The sequence below is a fragment of the Rosa chinensis genome, chromosome 4 (assembly GCF_002994745.2).
Source record: "Rosa chinensis cultivar Old Blush chromosome 4, RchiOBHm-V2, whole genome shotgun sequence".
NCBI classification, from domain to species: domain Eukaryota; kingdom Viridiplantae; phylum Streptophyta; class Magnoliopsida; order Rosales; family Rosaceae; genus Rosa; species Rosa chinensis.
The window spans coordinates 51,316,116-51,334,178 of record NC_037091.1 but is presented as its reverse complement, the minus strand read 5'-3'; the positions used below and the strand labels follow the sequence as shown (position 1 = coordinate 51,334,178).

The window sequence follows — 18,063 nt, the reverse complement described above, 5'->3', positions numbered from 1 at the left end:
TATAGAATCAGCAATTTATAAACGTTATTGAATGAGTAAAGATAGCATTTCATATATGCTATTGAAGCATAAACAATAGCATTTTGTAAAGGGAAAAATTCACCAACGGTGTCTGGACACTTAGGGGACTTTCAGAATGATACCTGAACTTACAAAGTTATCAATGTGATATCTGGACTCATTTTTTCGTATCAACGTCGTACCTATAACCAATTTCCGTCACGGGACCATTAAATTTTACACGTGCAATGCACGTGAGTCACTTAATGAAGACAAAATGACCGATTTACCCTCAATTTTTTTTTCTTTTATTTTCTTTCTTTATTTCTTTATTTCTTATTCTTCTTCTTCTTTTTTGGTTTCTTCTTCCCCAGATTCAAATCATCACCGCTGCGTCTCAATCCAGAGAAGAAGAGGAACCAACCGACAGACACACCTCGAGCAACGAACCCTAAGAGGGCCCCACAATGGACACTGGAGCGGCGGGAGTGGGTCTCGCAGCGTCGTCGTAGTCGGCGGAGGACCCGTCGTCTCGGAGGATCGCCGCTCGACGCCGTCCAGGCCTGGAGCTTCGGCGTGTCTCACCGATACCAGCACCTGCTCGACAAAACGACGCCGCACGTCCTCCACCACCGCTAGCTCGCAACCCCAGCCTCCTGACCCGCGGATCCGATGAGTTCCGCCCCATCGTTCGACGCCTCACCGAGTTTAAATTCTGGTAATTTCAAATTCTAATCGGAAAAAAGTTTTGAATTTTATGAACTTGTGGTTGAGGATTTGGTTTCTAGAGATGCACTGCATGTGTTCAATGAAATGCCGGTTAGAGGATTTGGTTTCAAGATGAATGCATTGAATTTAGGTTTGAATTTGTTTGTTTGTTTGGAAGGTACTCAATTACAAAGGCGTTTTGCATTGCTTTCGTGATGATTTTTTTTTTTCTGAGTGAAGCTTTCGTGATGATTTGAATATGGGGAAGAAGAAACCAAAAAAGAAGAAGAAGAAGAAGAAATAAAGAAAGAAAGAAAAGAAAAGAAAAGAAATGGTCCCGTGACGGAAATTGGTCGTAGGTACAACGTTGATACAAAAAAATGAGTCCAGGTATCACATTGATAACTTTGTAAGTTCAGGTATCATTTTGAAAGTCCCCTAAGTGTCCAGACACAGTTGGCGAATTTTTCCCTTTTGTAAATGCTATTGAATTATAGATGATAGCGCTTCATAAACGCCATTGATGTAATTTTTTAATAGCGTTTTCTGAAATGCTATGAAAAGCCCTGAACCTATTATAGTTGGGGCAGATATAGCATTTACTAAAACGCTATGATATCCTACCATAGCGTTTTTCGAATGCTATGAATGAAAGTTTATGGTGTAGTGTATATTTTTGGGACAATAAGTTTATTCTGGTATTAATTTACACTAGATTAATCTGTTTGATCATTTCACATGCAGCTATGCACTTTCCAATGAGTATCAATTAGAATGACCTTCTGAATGACTCAAACTTTAAGAAATGGAAAGGAGACATAGAACTGAATATGGGGATATTCCATGTGCTGAAGTAAGATCCACCAATAGCATTAACTAAGAGTTCTAGCATAGATGTTTGGAAGAAACATGACAAGAGGTACAAGCATAACAAGATGACATTGATCATGATCAAGAAGAGCATGCCTGAGAAAGTGAAGGGCAGTATACCTGATTTAGAACTAGCCAAGGTGTTCTTTAATTCTATTGCAGAAATTCAAAGATTCTGACAAAGCTGAAGTTCAAAACCTGGTGAGATCCCTTGCAAGAATGAAATTCACTGGCAAGACTAGTGTTAGAGAGTACATAATGAGACGTTCAGATATTGTTGCAAGACTCAGAGCACTAAATATGACAATTGATAATTCATTCCTTGTGTACATGCTTCTGGACTCACTGCCAAATGAGTATTCTCAACTGGAGACACTATATAAGACTAAGAAGGAGAAATGGAGTATTAATGAGATAATTTCACTATGTGTGGAAGTTGAAGATGAAATGCACAATCAAGGAGCAGAAATGGTTGTGAATCTAATGACTAAAACCAAGTTCAAGAAGAAATATGGGAACAACAAGAATTTCAAACCTGTCACCTCTGTAAGTACCTCCAAAACTCTTATGCAATCTAATCATGATAAAATGAAGTACAAACTTACAGGTGGCATTAAGTATTTCTTTTGCAAGAAAACTGGCCACTTTAAGAAAGAAAGATTGAGAAGATTCCAAAGCTTGGTTGGAAAAGAAAGGTAGAATTATGTCAAAATCTGTTTTCAATTTTGAGTCAATTGTTTTGTTCATGACAATTCCTGGTGGTTTGATGATATTGGTTCGCCTATTCATATTGTCAATTCATTACAGGGATTATCAAAGATTTCAATTCCAAGAAAGAATGAGACAAGGGTGTATATTGGAAATGGTCAAAGGGTGGCTGTGAAGGCTGTAGGAATTGTCAAACTCAAGTTTAGGAATAATTATGTTTTAGTGTCGAATAATGTGTACTGTATTACTAGCATCAATAGGAATTTGATTTCTGGTTCACAATTTGTAGCAGACAATGGTTTTAGATTTTCAAGTAATAATAAAGTTATTGTTTTAGGGAATCAGAAATTGAGAGATAATCGTTGTGTATTCTCATTGATAATAGGGGCCTCTTTATATAGAGGATTATAATGCATAGAGTTAGAATCATACAAGGAAAGAGAATCTCTAGATTCTTCTAATTGTATTACCACTAGGTCAAGTAACCTAGAGTTTGGATTAAACACAAATAGAGATATCCTTAAACACTCCCCCTTGTGTTGTACAAACGCGGTGCTTCTCTCGTTGCCTCAATAAAAACCTTGTCGAGTAACAAAAACCCAGTGGGACAAAAATAACCTCGGTCGAAGGGGAAAAAGAGCACAACACATCCTTCACGATTAGAGACGAACATGTAGACATCTCCCCCCTGATGTCTGTGCCTCCCCCTGATGACTACGATAATGAGAGTTCAGATAATTTCCGCAAGCCAATTCTTGCTACATGTTTCTCGAACTTGGATTTGGGCAATGACTTAGTAAACAAGTCTGCCTCATTGTCCTCAGATTGAACCTAAATCACTTTGATCTTGAGGAACTTCTGTTGTTGCTGATTATGCTTGGTGTTATCGCTTTTGATGTAGCCTTGCCTCATTTGTTCAAAACAAGCAGCATTATCCTAAATGTTCGTAGGCTCATCTGTGGTAGACTTCAAACCACAATTGTTCGAACATGCGTAATTATGGATCCAATCCATATACATTCACGAACCACTTCGGGAAGAGCAATGATATCTGCATTGTTCGAAGATATAGCGACTAAGGTCTATTCTGTAGACCTCCAAGATGTCACAGTCATTTCCTATGGTGAACACTTGACCGGATTGGGAATGACCTTTGTGTGGGTCAGAGAGATACCCAACATCAGCAAAACCTTCCAAAACACATGTCGTTTTGGGATGGGGATAGTGGACGCAGGCCAGTGTTGGCGGCGTACCTGGTGTGTGATGGATCCGAATCCATCATCTCTTTGTAGGGATAGAATAAACCCATATCAATCGAATATCTCGAGTACTGAAGGATATCTTTTACACCAATCTAATGGCGTTGCGTTGGCGCAGAGCTATATCTAGCTAACAAATTCATTGTAAACGAGATGTCCGGTCTTGTGTAGTTAGCTAAGTACAATAATGCGCCTATTGTACTCAAGTAAGGCACCTCTGCCTCTAGCACATCTTCATTATCATCCTTCGAATGAAGAGGATCCCTTTCAGGATCAAGACTACGAACAATCAAAGGGGTGCTTGAAAGTTTGACCTTGTCAAATGCCTAAGCATCTATCAACACGATGCTCAAGTTCCAAACCGAGACATAATCGTGTTCTCCCAAAATCCTTCATCTCAAACTTGGATTTCAAGTGTTCAGCTGTTTCCCTGAACTCTTTAAGGGCTTCTAATAGAGATCATGTCCAACATGAACCGCGATAGAATCCGAAACTTGTCATAGAAACGCGTGGGCATATCCCTTCCTAATCAAGTAGTCACTTTAGTGAGCGTTTCAACCTTATTGTAATTGCGCTCTGTGGTCTAGAGCCTCTTGACTTGGGTAAATGAAGTTCACCATGAACCTTCATGTATATTTCGTATCTAGATCCCCATAGAGATACATAGTGACCACATTTGTAAGCTGCATGTTCAATTATTCGGAAACTACCAAACTGACAAGGTAGCGGAGTGCAATGACATCCATTAAGAGAGAATATGTCTCATCGTAGTCGATTCCAGGGCGTTTTGTGAGAAGCCTTGCGCCATAAGGCGAGATTACCATCTCTTTTTCTCATCACGCTTACTAACGAAGACCCATTAGTCAATAGGTTTTATGTCAGGAGGTGTTAACATCTCTAGCTCGAAAACCTTCCTCTTCGTTAGAGAATCCATCTTAACCTGGATCACATCTTTCCATTTAGGCCAAATCTCTCTACGTTGGCATTCATTCATCAACGGAGCGTGGTTCGATATCATCTGACTCAACAAACCCATGTGCAACAAAGTGCGTGACTACATCATCAATTATGATGGAGTTTCTATCCCACGTCTCATGTACACTAGTGTAAGTTTCATAGAGCTCTATATTCTCAGGAATAGGTTTTGACGTTGAGGCGTCCCCCAACGATAACCATAACCTGAAAGATTCTCATGAGACGGATTTTGAGTGTCGATGATTCAAGGATTGGTTTGTGCCAATGTATCCTTCGAACCCACGGGCCTCCCACGCATCCTAGCTGGGGCCATGGCCTATAACGCCAGAGTGCCACTCTCTTTGGCATTGGTGCCATGCCTACCTCCGTGTAGGGTGGCGCTACGTGCTCTCGTAGGGACGTCCTTCCTTGCAGGCATGTTTGCAGCATATTTGTGTGATCTCGTCACTGTAATAGGGATCAAGATGAGACATAGTGGGGACAGACCACAATAATTCTTGTCGTTCCTGTTGAACATCTGTGTTCTTATCTCCCCCGAACGATGGGAAGACTGTTTCATCAAAGTGACATCAGTAAATCTAGCGGTAAGGAGATCGCCTTGCAAGGGCATAAAGTGGCGAACGATTGTTGGAGTCTCAAATCCAACTGAGTTGTCCGTTCGTCTGTAAGGACCTATCATAGTGTGCTATGGCGGCGCAATGGACACATAAATGGCTCACTCAAATGTACGTAAGTACAAAATATGTGTACCCAGTCACTAGCTGTAACGCAGGGGTACATTGAGTGGCGGTATGTTGTAGACGAATTAGCATAGCTGCATGCGATATTGCATCACCTCAAGCGGATATAAGGAAAGTGGTGCGCATTACCAATGTCCAGACTATCATCGTAGTCGTTTCCGCGAGACCAATTGGGTGTAGGGAATATGATGCCCAATATCAGTCCCAATGCAATAACCATCAAAAGTCTTCGATGCAAACTCTCCATCATAGTCAAATCCATTTGACGGAATATGATGATTTGGGGAGTGAGCCCGTTGTCATATGATATGTGCTAGGAGTGTAGCATAAGCAGCAATACAAGTGGAAAATGGCACGACACGTGACCAGCGTGTTTGCATGTCAACCAACATCATGAGATATTTAAACGTCCGCAGGTTGGTTGAATCCGTCCATAGAATCCCCATCGATTTGATGTAAGAACAGAATGAGTATTTTCATATCCTTTGCGTAGGAGGGTCACAGTCCTAAGTTCCCGAAGGAACTGGCTTCGCAAAATGAGCGAGAGCCTTTAGAAGCAACCAATGAGATTTTTGGTTGGGCATGAGCGAAGGAACTCATCTCCGTTCTCTACATGCGTTTTCGCATGGAATCAGTTGGCTATTCATAGGGCAATTTGCCCTAAGAGCGTAGAAAAGCTCGTAATTAAAAAAGAGTCATAAAGAAGAGAACTCAACTTTTATTAATAAGCCAAACAGAATTACATCATCGTTTCTTTTAACCAAAGAAAATCTAATCCAATAAACTAGTTAATGCAAAACAATGGTAGTCGTCTAACTTCTTTCGGTAATTCCAATGTAAATGTGACCAGGTAAGTAGAGAGATGTCGGTGGAGCAAAGCTCGCTTAAGTACCACTTATCTCAAAACCTTTCTAGACATCACTTTTACATTGAGTACGCCTGCTTTGAAGAAAGACTAATATCATTGGCATCTACTACAAAAGTAATATGGCAATCGCCTACATCTCTTGGAAAAATAAAAAGACTTAATCAAAATCGCCAGTTTCTGGGTCTTGATCCTTATAGTCTTCCACCCTTAGATCGAGATCGCCATCTTGATCTTCTTGTTCCATGTAATTTGCTTCCCTTGCTTCACGATACGTCTTGTATGCGTTTGCAACATTCTGGGGTGCTGTACATGCTTTGGCCCAATGTTCAGTTGATCCACATTGAAAACAAACATCATTATGGTTAGGCTCCCTTGATCGAGGCACCATTGGGGCGCGATTTGGACGACCTATGCTCTTGGTGGCGTTACCACTATGGTCGGAGGCTCCGCCTCTCTCTCTTCACACGTTGACCTCCACGATTCCGTGCACGCCTCTCTTGGCGATTTCCTTCCTCTTTAGGGCGAACATATGGACCAGAATGTTCAGAATTGTCCCTACTCTTAGGGTTTCGCTCCTTGCGTCCTCCATTGGGGGCGCGACTATAGTTAGACTCTGGAATAGGCTTCGTTCCCACGGGTCTAGCATTATATTTCTTCACAAGAATATTGTCGTGCTTTTCAGCTACGTTCATGGCGCCAATGAGCTCATGAAATCTTGTGATACGTCCTGCATTTACATTAATCCGATAATTCTTTGAAATCATCAGTGCAGAGACGGGGAAGGTAGAGAGAGTTTTCTCGATCAACATCGTATCAGTTATGGCTTGGCCACAAAACTCCATCAGAGACTTGATACGAAGAGCTTCAGAGTTATAATCAAGCACAGACTTGAAATCACAAAAGCGGAGGCTATGCCATCTCACTTCTAAATCAGGAAGCAGGGAGTCACGAACGTTGCCAAATCGCTGCTCAAGTTCTACCCATAGCTTTCTTGGGTCTTCCTCATTGAGGTATTCATTTTGGAGCGCGTCATTCATGTGCCTTATCATGAGAATTATGGCTTTAGCTTGTTTTGCTTCAAAAGCAGTAGCTTGCTCAATGGAGAGCACGTTCTGACTAGGCTCTTGGATGGCTTCCAGAAGTCCATCAGCCTTAAGATGTTGGCACACATCTCGGACCCACCTATGGTATCCTGCGCCAGTTGTCTCTAGTGGAACAAAGTTCAGCTTGTTCAGGTAACTCATCCTGAAAAACAACACAAGATTAGGGTTAGTTTCGGAGCGAAAAAGGCTACCACGAAAAACTATTAAATTTCTGAGCGTAGTCTCTTCCAAGAAATTAGGGATTCTTCTGAGTGTAGTCGCTTCCAAGAAAATCCGATTCCAAGAGGGGTTTTGGATTAGATCGAAACAATGATGTATGTGGTCGATCGTTTTCTTCTTAACAAACTCTAAGTTTGGAGGACTCTACAAGCTCCACGCTTGGAGTGAGCACGAACCCCCACAGTTCGGCTTTTGGTCTCCCCTATAAAGAAGAAAGGGGGGTAGAAGAAGGGATGTTGGAAGTCCCCGAGAAAAAAGAAGAAATTAAAAAAAAAACTTCAAAAAATGGGAACTTTTAGAAAAAAATTACCTTAAAAAGTGGCCGGAAAACTTGACCGAAAAGTTGGCAGGAAAAAAAAGTGGCCGGAAAAGTCGTCGGGAAGTGTTGACAGGCCGCTGACCGGTGTTGACTGACCGTTGACCGGGGTTGCTGACGTGGCAGTCCGGATGATGAGGTGGCAGCTGACTGTGTGGACGCTGACGTGGCAAACCACTGGGCTGCTGGGCTTACTTCCGTGTTCTGGGCCTCTAGGTCTGATTGCTTTTGGGCCGAAAACAGGGCTGGATCAGCTGGGCCGCGCTGCAGTTTGACTGGGTTGGGCTTGACTGGAGGAAATCTGGCAGATACAGACCGGCAAGGAAACGTCAGGTGATCTACTGGAGGGTTCGGGGTCTTACCGACCGGTTCCAGGAAAATTTCCACCGGTTCCTGGATCCTGGGGTGGTGTGGCAACTTCTGACAAAAGGTGGGAGTGATCGGTGGACGGGAAGGATGCGAAATCAGGCAGAAGATCGACGGATTCTTCTTGGGGGTCGGTTTGGTCACTTCCGGCAGGTTCTGGAGTCCTGGAGGTGAGAGCTTCAAGGTGGGCGGCGGAGGTTTCTAGGATTTGAAGGCTACGAATTTAGGGTTTCAGGGTTAGAACTTCGTGCTGATAACGTGTTTTAGGGAATCAGAAATTGAGAGATAATCGCTGTGTATTCTCATTGATAATAGGGGCCTCTTTATATAGAGGATTACAATGCATAGAGTTAGAATCATACAAGAAAAGAGAATCTCTAGATTCTTCTAATTGAACCCTATTACCACTAGGTCAAGTAACCTAGAGTTTGGATTAAACACAAATAGAGATATCCTTAAACAGTTATGAATTTCTATTATGATTCAAAGTGTTTTGGTGATGCCAATCTAGTGAATGGCTACTTGTGTGCTAACTGTAAGAATGTATTATCTGAGGATGACAGCAAGCAAATCTTTCTTTTAAGCAAATCAAGTTCAAAAAGAAAATTGTGTGACTCATCATCTTTTATGTGGCATAAAAGACTTGACCACATTTCAAAACAAAGATTGACTGAACTTGTAAAACAAAAAACCTGCCTTAGACTTTATAGATTTTGAAACTTGTGTTGATTGCTCGAAAGGTAAGATGACAAATGCTCAGAAAACAGGTTCAAAGAGAAGTAAACAAATACTTGATTTAATTCACACAGATATTTGTGGCCCTTTTTCCAATAAACACAATCTGTGAAAATTGTTATTTCATCACTTTTATTGATGATTTTTCAAGATACTGTTATATTTACTTGTTTCAGAAAAGTCACAAGTTTTGGAATTTTTTAAAATCTGTAAGGCTGAGGTTGAAAAACAAACTAGAAAATCCATTAAGGTTATCATATCAGATAGGAGAGGTGAGTATTTTGGCAGGTATACAGAACAAGGACAGCATAAGGATCCTTTTGCATTGTATTTGCAGGAATGTGGAATAGTGGCTCAATACACTACTCTATATAATCCACAACAAAATGGAGTGTCAGAAAGAAGAAATAGAACCTTGATCAATATGGTGAGAAGCATGATTGTGAGATCTGCATTACCAAAATTTCTATGAGGAGAAGCCTTGAAAACAGCAAATTGTATTTGCAACAGAACTCCAAGCAAGACTGTTGCAAAAACTTCTTTTGAATTGTGGTGTGGTTACAAACCCAATTTAAACCATTTCCATGTGTGCGGTTGCAATGTAGAGGTCAGAATTGCCCTTTTTTTAATTATCTCAACTTCCAACTAATCACCCTTAAACATAGCCCAAATCTTCTATGAAAAGCCACCTGTCCATCCGTTCTGTGATACAACCATTGATCGGAACATTTCTCAAAACAAGCAGGGCCAGTAGGATATCTTCCTCAACCCTTCTTAACCTGAGTTTTCAATATTTTTTTGATAATTTTCTTCTGCTGATGAATATATATAAATTTATTTCAGTAAAATTGACTCGCAGTTACCTATATAGGTAGCTAATTGCATGATCAGGACTATACCTGTGATATATGTCGTCGGCTGCTTTCTGTTAATATTGGCCTTCTGGACGCTGACGTTTTGCAAGATAAACGTCACTTGGCTCAAGTCAAGAACGATCCGATACAGGGAAAAAGCATTGAGGATCTTGCTAAGCATGATGATGATGCTTCGATCACAAACAGCCATGATGAAGATGATGATGCTCCGATCATGACAAACAACCATGATGATGATGAAGATGGTCCTGACTATACGGACCGTAGATTTAGACCCCATTATATCAACCCCTCTAAGCATGATTAGAGGAAGGCTGATATATAGCCCTCATGAATCAAGGACGTTGTGTGTACGTTAATATCTTGTACTTTAAGTAATTATTAATAAAGTCGAGTTCATTTGGCCAAATATCCAAAGTATCAGAGCTTTCTCTGCGTTTCTTTTCCTTCCTTCTTCTTCCTCCTTTAGATTCATACCTAGAATTCTAGCAGAAGCAATACGTAATAGAATTGTTATTTATTTTCTCATGTTCACAATAAACTGAGGTGAGTCATGATGCAATCTCATTACTCAGTCTAAAAGTATCCAAAAGGTTGCCGTTAATTAGACTCTATGACGAGTGATGAGTTCAATTTAGAATTCAAGCTGCAATTGATACCAGCTTTTGTTTCATGGTTATCTCAGCTGGTGAGTGAGGTCTGCACGCCAATTACCAATCTGCAACAAGGTGAGAGCTGCTAGCTGAAAAAAGTTGTTTATGGTTTGATAATACACGGAACAAGAGCGCACTTGCTCGTTTGTTACAGGCTGCAAGGTTGTTACCTAGAGGAAAATATAAATACCTCCTTTTGCTTCTCTGTAAAACCTTCAGCTTCCATTCTTAGATCTAAAGAGTAATTCTCTAAATTGTTCATTGATTTCTTTGAGTTCTGCTCTTAAACAATCTTATGACAACTATGGGAACTACACATTCAGCTCGTGCATGCCATACAGATACAAATACCACAAACTAATCATGGCTTGGACAAAGGCTCTCTAGTCTCTACTCTCTTAAATAAGGAAACGTTAAGTTCATAGTATTAAACTACTAATTACTGAAGAGGCACCTTGAATCTTCATGTGTGGCTGTTGATCGACTGTTCATACACTTTGTATTCTCATCCATTGTTAGCAGGAACCCTAAACAAACTGATCAAGTTTCTTTACAGTTGAATCAACGAATCAACTTGTCATACCTTGCAAGTTCAGCTGGGGTACTTGTATAGCGGTCGATGTTGTGATACCTGAAATTCATTATCAAATATACCCTGATTATTGATGGTAATATTCATAATCCACTTCTTTAGTGGCCTTAATTAGCCTCTCCATCATTAACAGATCGGGTGCCATAGCGTTCTGAATGTGATACCACCATTTCGTAGGTGCTCTCTGATCTACCAGTTCTAGTTCTCGATCTCAGGAATCTTAATTTTCTTCAATAGAAACAATATTTCATAATGGGTCTCTGAATTCACATTAAAAATTATCCAAGTTGACAGTATTAAACCTTATAAATTTGCTGGTGTTATTAGTGCAACAAGACTGGAAAAGATCTTCACTTTATTGCATCACCTTTACCCACACAATCTTTATCTATCCCAAACGGAAATGGAAATAATGCACTATAAATTATTATATTATTGAATATCAACCCTAAATTGTCAAATTAGCTTAATATCATGATTACTTATCTGGTGGACAACAATATTTGTGTTACCCCCACTTCTTCTTGCCTTTCTATAGTGCTTATCAACTGCTCTCATGAACAAAATAACACCTCCCAACTCTCTGAAACATTAAAACAAAAAAATTTAAAAAAAAAGCTCACTCAAACAGTGTCCAAATTAGGTTTATATATTTATGGAAACCTCTTCAGCCTTCTCGCACTCGAAGATATATATTTTTCTCTTAGCAAAAACGTGGTAAACACTTTCTTCAATCTTTGATTTTTCCAAATTCATTTTGTACTTAATATTCTGGTTAATTGTATGTGGTTCAAATTACAGGTTTATGAACTAAGATCATGAAGACTACCTTAACACTTGTGGTGTTCGTTGCCTTTGTCTTGGTTTTTGCATCTCTGCAATCAAATGCTAAACGGCTGACTTTGAAAGACAACCACCGTAAGCTCAGCGATGATCGGCGCCAAAGCGAAACAAATGCTGTCCCAACGGCTGGCGTTGGCGCCAAAGATGCCAAAGACGTTGTGGCCGATCAAAGTGATGAAGATGATGTGAACCCGACTTATCAACACTATGGAGGTACTGGTTCGAATCCAGACTCATCAACCGACAGTCACCGTTATTATTCTGTGGATGACCGTACCGGTCACCAAGATTCGAGCTCGAACGATGGTGGACGGAAGCCCAAGCACTGAGATTAACTACTTCCAATCAAAGAATATGGATCAGCTGGCTAGCTCATGTAATAATAGATAAATTCGATGTGGCTATATATAGGTTGGTTTCATAAATAATTAAGTAGAACTAGCGTTTGGCAAATATGTTAGCACCTGAGTTCGGTTTCACTATTGCGCGCTTGTTTAATCTAGTGTGATGGGGTGTGGCTCCTTAGGCCTAGCATGTGTTATGCTTGTGTAATATATATAGCTTGCAATAAGGTAATCGAAACCAATAGAATGCATGCATGGCTAGTTTGGCATGTTCTCTGCCTGTACTTTCGTTACAGTATACAAATTAAGAAACTACAGAGAGGCATCTAATTTTTTTTTTTTTTTTGGACAAAAGTATTTGGACTTGGGGGAGACAGCCTACCAGCCCACAAACATTATAAACCACCCGTGGCCAGTAAGAACCCAACTAACATTTGAGTCCATCTAATTGAAAGTCAATGAAAGTTCCTAGTTTTATCTATTTTGTGTGTCTACTGGACAGAACCAGAAATTCAATTGAAAATGTAAATATATCGATATTTTAGCCTCATTTAATCCATCGCAAGCAATATTTCTTGAACATACAATTTGCTTAATGAGAATTTGTTTGATTCTGGCCATGAATGCTTCGCCTCATTGATTTTGGAAAAAAAATGTTCTAGAAATTTTGGAGCCGCAGACTATATATATATATATATATATATATATATATATATATATATATATTTTTTTTTTTTTTTTTTTTTTATCAGGGCAGACTACGATTTTGAATATTATGATTTTTTTTTCTTTTTCTTACCCTTATAGGAAATGTCTTCCCAACTCGCTTAATAGATTTTCATGCAAAAACTCATGAAGAGCCAATTTGTCTAAAGAAATAAGGGAGGTGAACTTGATTTTCTATTAGATAGTTCTTTTATTTATTTATTTTTATCATTTATTACTTTATATATTTGTTGGATCCTAAAGATTTTATAGAAATATAATAATCCTATGCATTTAATGATTTTATTATTTTAGTACACTGTCTCAAGTTAAGATTGGAAAAAATTATTATTTAACTGAAATTATTAATTCATTAAACATTTATTTATTGAGGCTTTGTTGAAATACCTAGCTATATCCAGGAAGACAAATGTGCTGACATCACATGTGGTTGAGTTGGTAAGAGTTTTTAGGTGTGGAACCCCCATATACTTGGTGCTGACGTTGATCGGAGTTTAAATCTCAATCTATTTTTTGTGGTCAGGGGGAGGAAATATTTTGACATGACCCCAGGCACGGATTAATTTCTAAGCCTACAAAGCCTTTGAGATATGATCTTGATCGATATATAAAAAATAAAAAAAAATATTGGTATTATTATTGCACAAGACTGAAAAATTTGAAAAAAAAAATTACTTTATTGTAGTTTATATCACTTTACTCACCCAATTTTTTTTTTTTAAATAGAGATGGTGTGGTTGCCCTCAAGCCTTGATTAATGAAATTAAATAATACTTTTTTTTTTGGGGGGGGGGGGGGGGGGGGGGGAGACGTAAAGGCTAAACCCCATATTACAACAAGTATCAAGAGGACCTCCTAAAATAATAATAGGAGTCTCCACTAAGTCTATGTATTCTAACAAGCACTAATTAGAAAAGTGGACGACTAGTTACTTCATTTGCTTTAACAAAGTGGTAACATAACGGAAATATTACTCTCAGAGGCGGAGCCAGAAACTTAAGATCACTGGGGCACAAAAATAATAAAATAATATTAAAACATAAAAAATCTTAGAAAATAACAAGAAATTTGTGATTAATTAAGAGGCGATACATGTTGCAACTATGCTTTTCTATTTTACAAGAGTTTTCCACATCACTAAAAAGTATCAACTAGTGTCGGAGTTAGAACTTCATCATAGGTGAGAAATATTGTAATCTAAAAATAAGATTAATTTAAAATAAGAATATTGTTAAAATTATGTCAAGTTTATAATAGCAAGCCACATAAAAAAAATAGTAATATTAATAATAATTAGTGCTGCAGGAGAGCATTAAACCATGGAAAAAATTAAAACAAAAATGACTGATGGTTGCTAGAATCGAACCCTGGACCTTCATGTAGCAAAACCGTGAACAACCCACTACACTATGCTGGCTATTTGTTATTTTGGTAACTTAATTATTTATATAGTGAAAAGTTGACTGGGTCTATGGACCCAGTGTGCCCCAATGTGGCTCCGCCACTGATTATTCTATTATGAAGAAACATAATTACAATTTACAAATAGCACAGCTTTCCCATTATCACTACTAGAAATATGGCTTATGGGGACAGCCATTATTTCATGGCCATTGTTGTTATTAGGGACGGATTACTGTGCCTATTGGTCTTTGGCCACAGATTGGATGTCCGAGATGATTTGTACCGACTCCAAATGGATTTTAACGAACTAGCCACCGCACAAACTGTCCGTCGCTCCTAAGGTACACAGCCCCTAACAATTTCACGCGCTGTACTGTTTACTTGTGACAATGAACAATGGTCACTATTATATTTATATTATTATAACATTGCCTGCTCAACTCCTCACACGCTTGGTTCTTTTGCTACTACTCTTTTTTCATCTGTGGCCAATTGGTACCAAATTACCAAAAAAAAAGTACTATTGGGAAATACACAAAAATTACCATTTATGGTTGAAGATATTCCATTCTGGTTTTACCCATGGATCCCATCCAAGTTGTTTTATGGTAACAAAATTGATTCCTGGTAATTCTTGCTGGGATAAAATTCTCAAAGATAGCCAGTTTTTATAGTTCAAATCAAATGCCAAGTATGAATTCAAACATATATCTGCAAACTAAAATAATTCCAACACCTCTGCAACAACATAAACTGAATTAGAGCTCATTCTCATTCCACTATATATCAACTCCATGCTAAGAGTTCTTGCACACTTTACAACTTCCAGATATCTAACACTGGATCTAAAAAATGTGATTACAACTTCCATCTACCAAAAGCGATCCCATTCTATATAGGTTACAAGAAAGCAATGACCAAGTACATCTCATGAAATGACTATCCTTCGTAAGCATGGCCAGGAGAACAAATTGTACAGACAATTACCAAGTAAAACATATTAGCACTGCTCAAGTTTAATCTTCAGAGTGGATGAACCAAATAATGAATTAACAATTCCATCAGCAAAGCACTGAGGCATATGAATAATTTTGAACATCAAGAGCGTTTCCAAATGTGTAAATACCTGGTAGAGATCACCTATCTGAATGTGTAGGATCAAATCTCTTCAGTTTAGGGACTTAAGAGTTGTCAAACGTGTCAAATTGTTTCTGCTTGAATCATCCAACTGCATTTTCAGATACATAGCATTAGTGTTGTAATATGAAAAAGCTAACATGAATATCTACTAATAGATAAAGCTCTTCAACATTATAAAATTCAGATGGTTTGTGAATGGAGTCATGCAATTTAACAAGCAGATAATATGTGAGTATCTTTAACGATAAACAATGGCTTAATAATAAGCACAGTCTCCTAAGATTGTGTTCTAACAGCTGCTCTGTACCTTGAATTAAGTGGCCAACTTCAAGAGCCTAAAACCTGTATGGTCCAAAAACATTGACATTACTAGGAAACAACAATTGGTCAGTAATACATAATGAAAGAAACTAGCTTTGTGATTACTGCTGCAACAGAAGGAATGTCCACAAAATCATGGTAGGAGTATCTTTTATCAGAGGGGCATGTGAGGAGTGCTCTAGTGCCAACAAAGAATTTATTCCTCCAAGTTATGAAGGTTAACAGAAACAGACAGGAGAAATCAATAGGCGTCCACAAATTAGAAAAGTAGAGATATGGATATCAAGATTTAGTTCTTGCCTTAGAATTGATTTTGAGAAGCACATTGGTAAGGTAGTGATGATAAATCTTGGAAGGAAAAATGTATTGTGGCTCAATCCTGAAAACAGTACTTGAGACACTTTTTTTTTTTTTCCAAGGCCATGTAGAATATCACAAAGTGATTATATGATCATAGCAAGGGATAGGTGGGATGCCGCTGTAAATAACAATACCGTACCATAAATATAAGAATCTTTCCTCTCTGGTAAAACGCAAAGAATGAAGTCAGGTGGACTTGGAAGCTTAGTTTGAGTTTTTTTTCAAACATCTTTTCAACTCTTATATAGGGCTTTGTCTTTTAGACTGTGGTTCTTCCTCAAGCAACGTAAAGGGGCGCTCAATAAGCTGCACAGAAGAAGTTAGAGTTCTTTAGTGGACTACCCTGAAACCTCAAAGACACAACCTTGAATGTAAATTAAAGAAATACTTGAGTGATAGCTCAACGTCAAGAAAAAACATCAATTTACATGTACTCAGCCTACCTTCACAACAACAGATAAGAGAAAAAAAATTGAGCAACAAAATAAGATTTCTTTTCAGTGCATACGAATCAGCGATTAGAATAAAGAAAACCCCAAATTAGAGTTGCATGCAAAAGCACCCAATAAAACACTAAAGCATTGCGTAGTTGTAAACCAATCAGCTATAATATAGAAATGAAAGCTCATGTGGCCTAAACCCTCTTCTTCTTATTAACCTTGAGTGAAACAACAAAAATGATGGGTAAAGAAATTGAGAGAGTATAATCCCTTTCCGAAAGTTTGCAATTGGACCAGAAAATTGAGAACCTGAAAGAACTGAGATCCCTACCTGGATCATCACAAGGAGGAGTGCAATCCAAAATACCCAGTTAATTCTTGAAACCCTAGCGACCTCGCATTTGGGCTACTTTTCGTCGGATCTAATTAATAAACATTTAGAGGGGAGATTAGACAAGATATGAACCTTAAGAAAATGAAGCGGCCATGCATGAGACAGGAGATCGGCTATCGCGCGCTCATCGCCCTCACCTTTGACGGAGGTATCCATGGCAGTGAGAGGGAGGAGATCATGAAAACTCAAAAATGAAAGAGAGAGGAACAAAAAGAGGATGAAAACTATTATTATATTTGGATGTACCGGTTTGGCGACGGACATATATTGTTTTATCTTTTCTTTTCTTTTTTAGCAAAATGGATGGATAATTGTACTGTGGGGCTGGCGCGTGATTTTGTCATGGCTTTGCCACGGAAAACTGGTTTTCTCCTTTTACTATTGCTCATAATTTCATCTTTTGCGACGGAATTTACTTTTCACTGTGGCTAATACATGTCCAGGGGTCAGCTAGACCTTAACCGTCGCAAATTTTGACCCTGTGTACAAATATAGGGACGGAGCATTAAATTTTCACTGTTAGGCTGTGGCCATAGGCCACATTTCTAGTAGTGTATGTTGCCTCACGGATATCCGGCGACACTCCATTTCATCCTGCCACTAGGAGGTTGCGTCTATTTGATCAAAATGACTCACCGCTTCGCGGCCAGACAAGGCACACCAAGTGTGCATACTGGGACCAAGTCCACGTCGCCCTATCATATAGAGAAATGAAAATGAAAATGAGTAATGCACCATTAATTATTAAATTATTATCAACAATAATGCAAATCCTTTAGTGGTAAAATTAGCTTAATATCATGATTACTTATCTGGTAGGCAACAACATTTGTGTTGTTCCCACTTCTCCTTGCTTTTCCGTAGTGCTCATCAACTCATGAAGAACATAACACCCTCCATCTCTCCAAAACAGTGTCCAAGTTAGGTTTATATATTTATGGCAACCTCTTTAGTCTTCTTGCACTCAATCAAAGATATTTATCTCTTTGCCGATATTAATTGTATATACTTTTTTTAACTTCAAAGTTATTAAGCTCATTTTTTACTTCAATTTTTTTATTTTTATAATACATGGTTCAAATTTCAGGTTTGTGGACTAAGAAC

At 38.7% G+C, this 18,063-nt stretch overlaps 2 long non-coding RNA genes across 2 annotated transcripts; one reads left to right on the top strand and one right to left on the bottom strand.

Moving 5' to 3' along the window:
- The first annotated feature begins 11,547 nt into the window (after positions 1-11,547).
- LOC112200359 lies at positions 11,548-12,443 on the top strand. Its single transcript, XR_002936291.2, has 2 exons — positions 11,548-11,704; positions 11,789-12,443. It is a non-coding gene; the product is annotated as an uncharacterized LOC112200359 (long non-coding RNA).
- A 2,751-nt stretch (positions 12,444-15,194) lies between these two features.
- LOC121052514 lies at positions 15,195-17,254 on the bottom strand. Its single transcript, XR_005809293.1, has 4 exons — positions 17,032-17,254; positions 16,265-16,431; positions 15,752-15,786; positions 15,195-15,532 (listed from the first exon to the last, which is right to left on the bottom strand). It is a non-coding gene; the product is annotated as an uncharacterized LOC121052514 (long non-coding RNA).
- Between the last annotated feature and the right edge of the window lie 809 nt (positions 17,255-18,063).